General features: G+C 39.2%; 1 protein-coding gene across 2 annotated transcripts in view; it reads left to right on the top strand.

The window, feature by feature from the left end:
* UBE3D (ubiquitin protein ligase E3D) overlaps nucleotides 1-12,210 on the top strand; it is a 343,799-nt gene that overhangs the window by 230,268 nt on the left and 101,321 nt on the right. The gene's annotated exons all lie outside the window — the stretch shown is intronic.

Raw genomic sequence — 12,210 nt, 5'->3', positions numbered from 1 at the left:
AATGCAGGTGGTGCGGGTGGTCCAGGGGTTAAGACTTCGCCTTCCAATGCAGGTGGTGCGGGTCCGATCCCTGGCTGGGGAGCTGGGATCCTACATGCCTCACGGCCAAAAAACCAAAACAGAAGCAATGTCTTAACAAATTCAATAAAGACTTAAAAAATGGTCCACATCAAAAAAAAAATCTTAAAAAAAAAAGAGTACTTCTGTGTGGGTGTGAATGCCCCAGGGGGTAAAAAAAAACAGTAAACCTGTGGTTGTGTGGTGTGATGTTCAGCATGCCCGGAGAGCATTCTACAAAGTGACTCAGACTCTTGACTCTATTGGCCAAGGAGGTAGTCAGCCTATCCTGGCATCTCCATATAACAATTTTGTTAAGAATAACTAAACCCATACACAGAAATGAAAATCACATACATAGTTATAAATGGTCTGGAACTGAGCTGGACTGAATGTAATGTGTGAAATGTGTAATTCCCTCAAGTAATTGTTGGCACCCAGTGACGTACATAGGGACCAAAGAATCTGGAAAACCACAGTATTAACAACCTGTCTTGAACTGTGACTCCCAGGGAAGTTCAGAGATTTACAGACATGTCTTGTGGATAATGGGTGTGGAAGACAATGGAATTCAGGTTTTGTGAAACAATGTTGAATATGCTCAGGGTCTGAGGAAGTTGTGATTGCACATATAACACAGAGGCTCTTACACACACTTGAATCTGTCCCTCTCCAGCCAGTAAGAGTGCTCCTTGGAGGAAACATTTGTGTTCTCACTTCAGAAGAGTCTACTGAACTCTCAAGACACCAGGAGATGATAGCGCTTTAAAGATCTGTACTTAGCATAGCAGAAGCCCGTGTAGCATACTGGACAGGAAGCATGACAATTCTGAACAACCGAAGCCAGCAGAGATGAAGATTGCAATCAGTTGAGGTCACTGGCTCTCAAATGCTAATCACATATCATATGATTGATTGCCTGGTAACCCCAGGAATGGCTTTGTGACGCATGCGGTAGATGTCTGTATCTCTAATCCTCATGCTCTCCAACTATGCTCTTCCTGTTGGATTAGCATTCTACATACTACGGTGTTGAGGCTGGGGGTTAGGGGTGGTAAGAGAGGGTGTGAATCTCTCTTGGTTGGAACCACTTGCAAATTGCAGTGGAAGTGGAAATGGATCCACCCCTTGTGTAGCCCGATGACACTTCCTGTGTGACACCAACAACTCCCTACTTGCAGTGCCGCAGGAATAGTTTAGGAGCATTTCTGTTTTACCATTTCATGCCTGATATCATGTGGGCTACACTTGCTCCAAGTTGTGTCTCTTCCAAATAGTATGTCTTTGGTCACACAGAGTCTGAATTCCCTAGGGACCTGAGACAGTTTTGAGGATTGGCTCTACCCTGCTGACCATTCTGTGGTACTTATACAGATTTAATCTTTTAGTACATCCAGAGAATTATTAGTTCCCAGGGATGTTTTACAGTGTTCCCTATAATTTTGTAAATCACTTGGTTAAACGATGTTAAGCAGTTTCCTTTCCTGCAAGACTTTTCAGGGTCTTAATATGCTAATGTCATTTGGAAAAAGGAGATGATATGGTATTCAGCATTTCACAAATTTATTTGAAAATTTCTCATAGAATACTCATTAACATCCCTCTCTCACATAATTCTTATTAATAGCTTACAGGACAATGCTGTTTCAAGGAGTACAGTTTGAGAAATATTGTTTTACAGAAATTAAGAAAAACCTTAGCCTGACCTTTTGAATTAAAGAAAATCCCATCAATCCCTGGCAGAGCTGAGCTATTATTTCTGGGTGAAATTCCAGTGTCATTAACACGATTATATTAGCCAAATAACCTCTCTGAGCCAGTGGGGACAATCTGTTACCTCCTGTTTTAAATTTCCAAATGATTCCCTTGGGAATTAACATCTAGTCCACTGAAAGAAAAACAAATTCTTCTCCATGGAAGAACTCTAACTGCTTTGTTATATAGTCATGGTTACATACTTTTCCTATTTTAATTAATTTTGTTTAAAAAAATCACTAAACAAATTGTAAAAGGACATTGTCTAGGTCTTACTGTTGAGTTTTAGAAATGAATTTTATTATAATTTGGTATAATAAGATAGTCATTTCCCAGGACGATAGTCGTCTGAATCGGATCTTTCTTCTAGTCAAATATAGGAGCAAGTGGCTAAGACCAATGTTCCCCCCTGCTTGTGATGGTGTGATTTACCCACACAGGGCCTTTGAATGCCATGTTCTCAGATGGAGGTTAGAAACATGAACTTTCTGGTGCTTTAAAGTTCACTAGGACTGAGACATAGCTGGGGTCATGGGTCTCTAAGTGACAGAAAATCTTATGACCTCCAGGTATTTGTGATTGGGGGACCATTGTTTCCAAAAATGTGGATAACGTAACTTGCGATATAAAGAAGGGCAAAAAATGAGCATGTGTTCTTTGACTGGCAGGTTAAGAGAAAAGCCCTGCTTGAATGTATACTTTTGAGGTGATGTTTGTGACCCCAAACTATGGGTATTAAAACCTTGTTACCTTTAGCTCTCTAGCAAATGATGACTTCATAGACCAAAGCAATATAGCACAAGTTTTTGCAGAATCTCTTTTACAATGCCAGACTAAATATATGGTATTCAGTCTCAACTTTCCAAAGTACTTATTAGAACAATAAACTTTGTGCTTTTTATGAAATGATTCTAGGTAATTGGATAGTGTATTAGTTAGTATGGGCTAGGTTTGCTGTGTTAACAAACAACTCCAAAATCTAAATGGCCTACAACCCAAAGATTTATTTTTAATCCACACTACATTAACAGTATGTACAGGTCCATCATGAGTAAGCTACAGCTCTGTTCCCCATCATCTTTGGGATCAGACTGATGCAGTAGCCTCTATCTGGAGTATTGCCAATTTTGTAACAGAGGGTAAAGGACAGCAAATCACGTACTGGCTCTTAAAGCTTTTGTCCAGAAGTGACATCTCACTTTGACATTTTTTAACAGCCAAGAACAAATCACGAGACCAAGCCTGCCATCAATGGGGAAGGAAAGTATAGTCCTTCCCCGGAGAGGAGTAGTGAATACTTTTGAACAAGAATGCAGTCCACCCCGGCGCTCCTGAGGCTGTTTTAGAGGGACGTGGTTTTTAGAGCAGGAGAGACTCAGGAGCTCACTGTTATCTTGGAAGCCTTCTGAGTGCCAACTCCCAGTCTAGATCGTCTTGAGTTGGGCAGTTCAGGTCTTCAGTTCTCCAACATGTACCACTCCTGTCAATGCCCCAGAGTGCCCTAACTCCCCAAGGTAGGCTCAGAAGTGTTCTGGTTAGGCCCAGACAGACACTACAACATGATCTTTGCTTTAGAGGTTTTCTGGACCACCAGGACAAGGTGTAGCCTGGGGGGGAATTGAAGGCTAGCCCCGAAGGGTCAGCAACATCCAGGTGTCAGTGCCACCTTCTTGTCAGCATGGTGCCAACCTTTTGCCATGGACACTCCCCGACCCATATTTATGCTCACGAAATCCTGGGTGTGTGTAGTGATAAAGACCTCAAATCTACACAGCTCTTTCTAAAAAGCCAAAGGAGCCCTTGTAGGAAGAGGCCTCACAAACTTTGTGGACATCCCAGAATTCCTGAGCTCATGAGGGAAGGAAAAGGTAGGCTGAGTGAACATGACTTTATTTCATCCAGAACCATTATTTTATCCAGAGTGACTCCGTTTTTACCGGTTGACATAATCGAGGACCTTCACAAGATTGAGAGTTTGAAACCACAGCTTACAGAGGATGAAGACGGGTGCCTGAATCAGTTAAGGAGGGGAATAAAATTTAAGGAATTTTCTATTTATAGAGGCCTTTATAGACTATTTCATTAAAAGAAGATTATATACATTTCCACCCTTATATTTAATTTTTCAGTTTAAACCCATTTCCTTTCAGCCTGTCATTGGCAGTGATCTGGAACAGCAAAGCAGCACTTTGTGTGTGTCAGAAACCTTTCTGTTCTCTCAACTCTGCAAACACTTCTTTTGGGGACTTTTAAGCCCATATATATATGGGTGTATATGTATATATATACATATATATATATATATAATTTTAAAATATATATTTATTTTTATTTATCTTGAAACAATCACAAACTTACAGAACATTTACAGGTCAATTTCAAAGAATGTTTTGTCTTGAACCATTTGAGAGTAAGCACCCTGTTACTTGAGTTCATTTTTTTTACAAACAAGAACATTTTCCTACATAACCACAATATAGCCATGGTATTAGTTTGCTGGGGCTGCCATGACAAAATACCCAAGACTGGCTGGCTTACACAACAGCAGTTTATTTAGCTCCCCGTTCTGGAGGCTGAAAGTCCAAGATCAAGGTGTTGGCAGGCTTGGTTTCTTCTGAGGTCTCTCTCCTTGGCAGGCAGACAGCCTCCTCTCTGTGCACGCACATCCCTGGTGTTTCTCCGTGTGTCCTAATCTCCTCTTCTTATAAGGACACCAGTCAGATTGGAATAGATCCCCCCACACCCCCCGTCAACAACCTCATTTTAACTTAATCATCTCTTTAAAGGCCCCATTCCCAAATACAGTCACTCTCGGAGGTACTGGGAGTTAGGACTTCAACATACGAACTTGAGAAGGGTCATAATTCAGCCCATAACAACCATCAAAGTCTGGAAATTAATGTGGATAAAGTACTGCTATCTAGTCTTCAGACCCCATTTTCCAAATATCCCAATAATGTCCTTTACAGCCAAAGAATCCAGCTCAGAATCATGGGTTGTATTTAGTTACCAGGTCTCTTTAGTCTCATTCCGTCTGGACCACTTTCTCAGATTTTCCTTGATTCTCGTGGCCTTGATACTTTTGAAGTTACAGGTCAGTATTCTGGTAGAATGTCCCTAAGGTGGTGTTGTCTGATATCTCTTCATGATTTGATTCAGATTAGCATCTTAGCAGGAACATCACAGAAGTGATGCTGGCTTCTTCTCATTACATGCTGTTAAGTGGTACCAATTCTGATTTGTCCCATCACTGATGATGTTCACTTTCTCTTGATTAAGGTGATGTCTGCCAGGGTTTCCCAGAGGCTTATTCTTTTTCCTTCTGTAATTACCAGATATTTTGTGGAGATGTGACATGAGGCTATGTACATGCCAGTTCCTCACCAGACTTTCAGTTTATTTGTTTATTTATAACTGTCTTGTCTCGGGTTTTCTTAGTTCAGTGGGTTATAATCTATTACTACTATTATGTATTTTGATGATCTCATTGTCTCCAGTTTGGCCAGTGGAGGCCAAGGTGATTTCTCTGTCCTTTAAAAATATCTCATTCATTCTGTGAGCATTTTCTGGCACAAGATGTCCCAGGCTCATGTTTTGCCTGTTCCAGCCGTGGAATTAACCATTTTACCAAGGAGCCCTGGTTCCTTTCTGTGAGGAGTTGTATTTAGATATATTTTGACAACAGTATGTCTAAATCCATCTGTTTTAATAGTAACCTATCGTAACAATGTAAATACGATTACCTATTCATGCTTGGCTTCTATAGAAATGTGTGATCTGAACAGATGACCACTAATCTTTTCGGTGTGGTTGTTCATTTTAGTATTTTTTATAAGGGAATATACAGATGTAGTAATGGGTATAAAGGACAGAACACAACCAGATATCTGTATATAAATTAGCATAGGTGAGTCCTAGTTCTAAAATTTACTTCTGGGGAAGAAATGAATCTCATTTATTTCTAACAGGGCAAATTAGATAAGAAATCCAATTAGTTTCCCAAATCCTGCTTTCATTCCTTAAATCGGTTCATTAGAGATGTCACATTGTTACTTTTAGAGTCTACGGCTTGGATTTGATAAGAGACCAAATGTATGGCCACTCCTAAAACTAAAATATGAAAGGTAATCTATTTAGAACGTGATTTTAAAACACTGGCCTTGGGTGCCTCTTCCCACGTGAGGACAATCGCATCTAGAGTCTGTCATACAGAGTGAAGTAAGTCAGAAAGAGAAAGACAAATACCGTATGCTAACACATATATATGGAATTTAAGAAAAGAAAATGTCATGAAGAACCTAGGGGTAAGACAGGAATAAAGACACAGACCTACTAGAGAATGGACTTGAGGATATTGGGAGGGGGAAGGGTAAGCTGGGACAAAGTGAGAGAGTGGCATGGACATACATACACTACCAAACGTAAGGTAGATAGCTAGTGGGAAGCAGCCGCATAGCACAGGGAGATCAGCTCAGTGCTTTGTGACCACCTAGAGGGGTGGGATAGGGAGGGTGGGAGGGAGGGGAGACGCAAGAGGGGAGAGATATGGGAACATATGTATATGTATAACTGATTCACTTTGTTGTAAAGCAGAAACTAACATACCATTGTGAAGCAATTATACTCCAATAAAGATGTAAAAAAAAAAACAAAAAAAAACTTGACCTGAAGGGGTGCCTCCTTTTGTTTATTTGTCACATCTTACCGAGAAAATAGTTCTGATTTTCTTGAATTCTCTTTGTATTTGAGCCAGTTGGAAAAATAACGTGATTATTTCTATTCTTGGTTTTCAAACTGTTCTTTTTCTCTTTCTCTTTCCCTTATTATGCTTCTCACTTCCTTTTGTCCTTCTCCTTCCTTGCCTGGCTTTGCTTTGCTGGTTCACATCCTCTCCGATACAGTCAGAGTCATCAGTGGTGGAAAAATGTGACTGCCAGGAAGCCTACTTTCGTTTTTAAAACTGAATGTGTTGACAGCCTTTAAAGTTATACCCTTGTCAGAGATGACATGGAACATTTAAGCTTTGTTCCTAATTTCTGACATTTAACTCTGTCGAACAGTATGGAAGATGAAATCCAGACCTTCATATTGGTAAAAGACATATTAATTTCTTTACAATATGTGTCTTTTAAAGTTCTTCTTTCAGAATAAATTATGTGGCCATAAAAATTATATGTTAATATTAAATAGATCATGATTTTCTAAAAAATTTTCTAAATTTTTTCTAAAAATTCTTGTTTCTTAAACTTGCAAATAAATGATGCTTACTCCAAGAAATGTCATAAATAATTTGCAAAAGAACATTTTATAAAATATAAGATGTATTAAAATCCATATTGAATATAATGTATCTTTTCCTGATGATTTAGGTTTATTGTAATCAATAAATAATTTTGTTAAACAGGAAAGCAAATATTGAGGGCAAATATTGAGGTATATAAACCTTTTTTATTCCATTAAAAAGATGATAGGCTTCTAAATAAAAAAGTTCTTCTTTCAGGACCTGTGACCATAACCTTCTAGAAATGAAATTTTTTGAAAACTCTAAAAATGTATGTCTGGTCCATGTGAAAAAAACAACCTACTTCTGGACACTTGGCCAGATAGAGAAAGCCTAGTAGGTATATTATCTATAAATGTGACCTTCAAATTCTGATATTTGTGAACAGGTCTCTCACACTTTATGATGAATGATGTTATAGGAGCTAATTAAAAACTGAGCAAATTTTAAAATAGCTTTCTACTTTTGCAGTTCTTTGGCTTCTGTGACTCAGGAATCATATTTCTCTCATACGGTGTTTGATAAATTTCAGTGCATATACTGTAGTTCATATCCAGCCTAAACCTGGTTCTTTTAAGTTGCCTAGGGACTTGTCTAAAAGAGTGTTCAAAATATACTCTGTGACACACAAACAGTTTAATTTAAAGGTCAATGGAAATTTAAAAATCCAAATGCACAATAGAAAGTATAATCAAATAGCAAGTCAGAATTCATTTCCTCTTATTTTTCATCCTCATTTCTTTTGAAATATAAACCAGCTCTTTAGGCTAACAAGCCTTTACAAGCTAATGTATATTTGATGCTAGCAGTCATACAAATATATTATCATGCATTTAGATCCTTTTAAAATTTTTACAAAGAAAACTTTTTTGTCTTCATCTATTTGGGCTGCTATAACAGAATCCCACAGACTGGCTCATAAACAACAGAAATTTATTTCTCACAGTTCTGGAGGCTGGGAAGTCCAAGATCAAGGCATTGGCAGATTTGGTGTCTGGTAAGGGCACGCTTCCTGGTTCATAGGTGGCCATCTTCTCACTGTGTCCTCAGATAGTAGAAAGGGTGAGGGAATTCTCTGGAGTCTCATTTATTTATGAGGGCACTAACCCCATTCACGAGGGCTTCACTCTCATAACCTAGTCACCTCTCTAAGGCCCATCCTGCAAATACTACCATCACATTGAGGAATGGTTTTTAACTATGCATTATGGGGGGAACACAGACATTCAGTCTATAGCACTTTTTATTTAGAAATTATATTCTTTTTGACAAAGAACATTTAATACAGTCACCTCTTCACAGAAGGCTGAATAATAACAACTATAGCTCAATTATGGCTCCTTGAGCATTTACCACATAGTTGGCTTTTTCATATATCTTTCATTTAATCCTCATGGCAACTGTACAAGGTACATAGTATTATGTCTCTTTTACAGATGAGGAAACTGAGGCTCACTGAGCCTTAAGTAATTTTCCCATGATCCCACAAATAGAAAATGATACGATGATGGAGAAACCCAAGTCTTGCTAATTAAAAAATTCATAAAAACACTTTCCATTACAACGACAGTCCCTGAACAAACCTTCCAATGCAATTTGACATATTTTCCTTCTTAGAACTGCTCTCTCTATCCGTGTACTGAAGCGTGAACCCTGATTCTGAGCCTCATGCTTTCACTTTTCTATGTACTCACTAAAAATTACGTAGAATTATTTTCATTGGACATAACAGGCACCAATAAATATTTATTGAGTGCAGAATTGATTCCAGAACAATACCATTTTCATGTTTTTAAAGGACAGTAACACCTTAATAAGCATGACCTGTGGCGTGGTGTGTGTTGGTGAGATCTTTGGACAGTGCTGGTTCCCAGATCTCCACAGCAGAGTATTAAAAAGTAAGACATTCATTCCTGAAATAACAACTTCTCCCAGCAAAGGAGCTCTTAAGCCACATTGGCATTTACAAATACAGTCTCATTCAGCCAGTCATTTCCTGGGGTGTGTAGGGATCTGAAGGCTGTTCGTGTTTGTGCAAAACCTCACTGTATTTTTATGCCTGAAAAGGGAACTCAGTGACAGTCGCTACAATTGTCTCAGCTTCCCTTTGAAAGGCATCTCACCAAGGTCAAGTATTAAGAAATGAACTTTTTGTTCCTTTGGTCACTATCATGAGAACTTGAAGATAAATAAGATTTGTACTGTGCAAAGATTCAAAGCCGCAGCTAGATACATGTTCTAATGCCTCGTCTATGATATGCTGTGAAAATTATATTTCTGCTAAAATGCCAATCTAACTACTTTTTAACTAGAATTGCCCCATCACACAAATTGTACTGAGACATCGAATAATACATTTCTACTTCACACTGGAATGTCTTTCACTATTTTTCATAAAGTTTTCTCATTTTCTCCCCAAGAGATGTGCTTGTTGAACAAAGTAATTCTTTAGCATTGTGAGACCGGTGCTTCAATCGGTGATTCAAAATAAGATGTATATTATTAAAACATAACCCCTTTTATCTTCAGTACCCATCACAAGATCTTTTCCTTCCTGAAAGACCGCAAGTGGTTGAGGATGAACTGTGCTCTCTTGACACCGCAGAACCCAGAAAATTGTTCTCTCCCTCCCAGTTTGTATTTCTGTCCTCTGCACAAGGTGCTCCCAAAAGGCTGGCAGGGCAAGTTTGAAACAGCTCTCACACTCTCCGTTTCAAGTAGTGACCGAGGATCCTCGAGTATAAAAGCAGCCTTCAAGAGCACATTTCATCTTGTAACAAGACTCTGCAGCTCATCCTGCTGAAATCTGGGTTGCGTTCGGTAACTCAGCTCATTACCTAGAGAAGTGAAAAGTCTTGATTGACCTGTCCTGCTTCTACGGCTGATAGAACTGTCAGCTCTCCTGTCACTCGGCCATCACCAGTCCTCAGATATAATAAAGGCCTTGAAGGTAATACAGGAAGTGAAGCATCCCAAAGGCGTAAGCGTCTCAAAAAGGAGGCTGTTGTTGAACTAAATACTCTCCTTCAAGTGTCCAAATTCACAGCAAAGGGGAGTGAACATGCTTCAGGGTTGGTAATTTTCGTCAGTGTAATTTTCTTTTCCATCTCAACGTGTTCATATCACTTCAATCTGTGAATGTCCCCAGTATAGCAATGTAAAGTTGAACCTGGCAAGGACAGAAAAGCTAACTCAGCAAAGGCATGATTTGTGTGTGTGTGTTGAAGGGTATGCGTGGATAACAATGGTTAGTTGTAAGGGGTGCTTTGTGTGTCTAAAGGAAAACTAAAACCCAGGCTTCAGTCAATAATTATTCAATTCAATTCTGTTTATTAAACCAGTAGTCACCATATACTGAGCTCTGGATCTTGACTAGCATTGTCCTCTCTGCTGAAGTTAGAGACAGAAGAGGCTCACAGAGAGATTGTTTATGCTCACAAGACATCCATGTTCTCCTTTACATTTCCCAGACTCCCTCGCTATTATGTTTGGACCATGTGACTAAGTTCTGGCCAATGAAATCTCTGCAGAGATGATATAAACTACTTCCAGACTTGACCCCTGAGAACATATCACATGACACTCCAGGTCTCTCTTCTTTGCCATGTGACCTTGGAGGCCACATGTTCCAGATGGCATCACACACAAAGAAGAAGTAACTTGGACTCCTGGGTTTCTGCTTAGAAGAGCTATCCATCCCAGTTGGACTAAAGAAGATATGTATCACATCTTCTTTACCCAGTCATCTGTTGATAGACACTTAGGTTGCTTTCGTATCTTGGGTATTGTAAATAATGCTGTATGAACACTGGGGTGCATGTACCTTTTAGAATTAGTGCTGTCATATTCTTCAGATAAATACCCAGAAGTAGAATAGCTTGATCATGAATGGAGATTCCTCAAAAAATTAAGAATGGAACTCTCAGTGGTTTTTAAAGTGTGGTTTTTATATTAGCAGCATCAGCATCCCCTGGGAACTTATTAGAAAGGCACATCCTTCCTTGAGTTCATTTGAGGTCTACTAAATAAGAAGCTCTAAGGATGGGACAAAAAAAAAAAAAAAACTTTTAACCAGTCCTCCAGGTTATTCTGATGTATACTAAAGTTTGAGAAGCATAGGTCTAAACTGTTTTGTCAATACAGACATAATCCTTGATCTGAAGGCTCTCACAGTCTAACAGACAGATGCCCTTATGTCATAGCCTCTTCATAGTTTTCCCAAGACCCTCTTGCCTTAATAGAAACCAGGCTTTTCCCCAAGGATAGGGCATTCCTTGTGGCCATCGCAAAGCGGTGCCTTTTATTCTTCTACCACTCACATTCCATACCTTGTGTTTAGAGATGGAATTGATGTTCTCTTTGCTCCTTCTAACTTAGTACTCCCTTACTTGCTTAGAAGAAAAGTTGTTTTCTTTAAAGCCGATGCCATTCAGCTCTATCAACCCACCCCCTCCTGGTTCCTGTCATCTGGAAGCTTCTGGGTCTCTTTCATTTGTTGACAGTATTGGCACCTGGATCACACTCTTCGCCTCCACCACGAGTATGGATCGTACCTATGCACAGTTATACTTGTTTAAGTCTCTCCCAGGTAGAATAAATTCTTAAACTTCACATATCCCTAGAAGCTTCTATCTTATTTCCCCTCTCCCCATTCACAACCAGATTTCTTGAAGAGCTGTCTATAATCGTTGCTCCATTCTTTACTACTCTCAAAACCATTACCATCTAACTGTGCTCTCATCAGTCCACCAGAATACCTTTTGTGAAGGTCATGATGTCTTCCATGTAGCCGAATTCAACTGATAATCTTGACACTCAATGACTGATGACCACAGCCTCCTTTTAAAATGACTTCTTCCCTTAAGTTCTCTTGATATCCTCTTATATCCTTCTGTTTCCCTCTTATATTTTCTGGCCAGTTCTTCTGTGTTCTTTATACATACTCATCTTCTTCGAAGCACTGTCCTGGGCTTGTTCTCCACCCTCCGTTTTGTTCTCATTCTCTAGTCCTTCCCAAAGGAATCTCAGATAGAACTCTGGTTCAATTACTGTGGATGTCTAGATGACTGGAAATTTCGATTTTCATTCAAGATCTCACTTCTAATTCCAGTCCCATA

Source organism: Tursiops truncatus, chromosome 12 (assembly GCF_011762595.2).
Source record: "Tursiops truncatus isolate mTurTru1 chromosome 12, mTurTru1.mat.Y, whole genome shotgun sequence".
In the NCBI taxonomy this organism is placed as follows: Eukaryota; Metazoa; Chordata; class Mammalia; order Artiodactyla; family Delphinidae; genus Tursiops; species Tursiops truncatus.
This window is presented reverse-complemented; position numbering and strand designations above follow the sequence as displayed.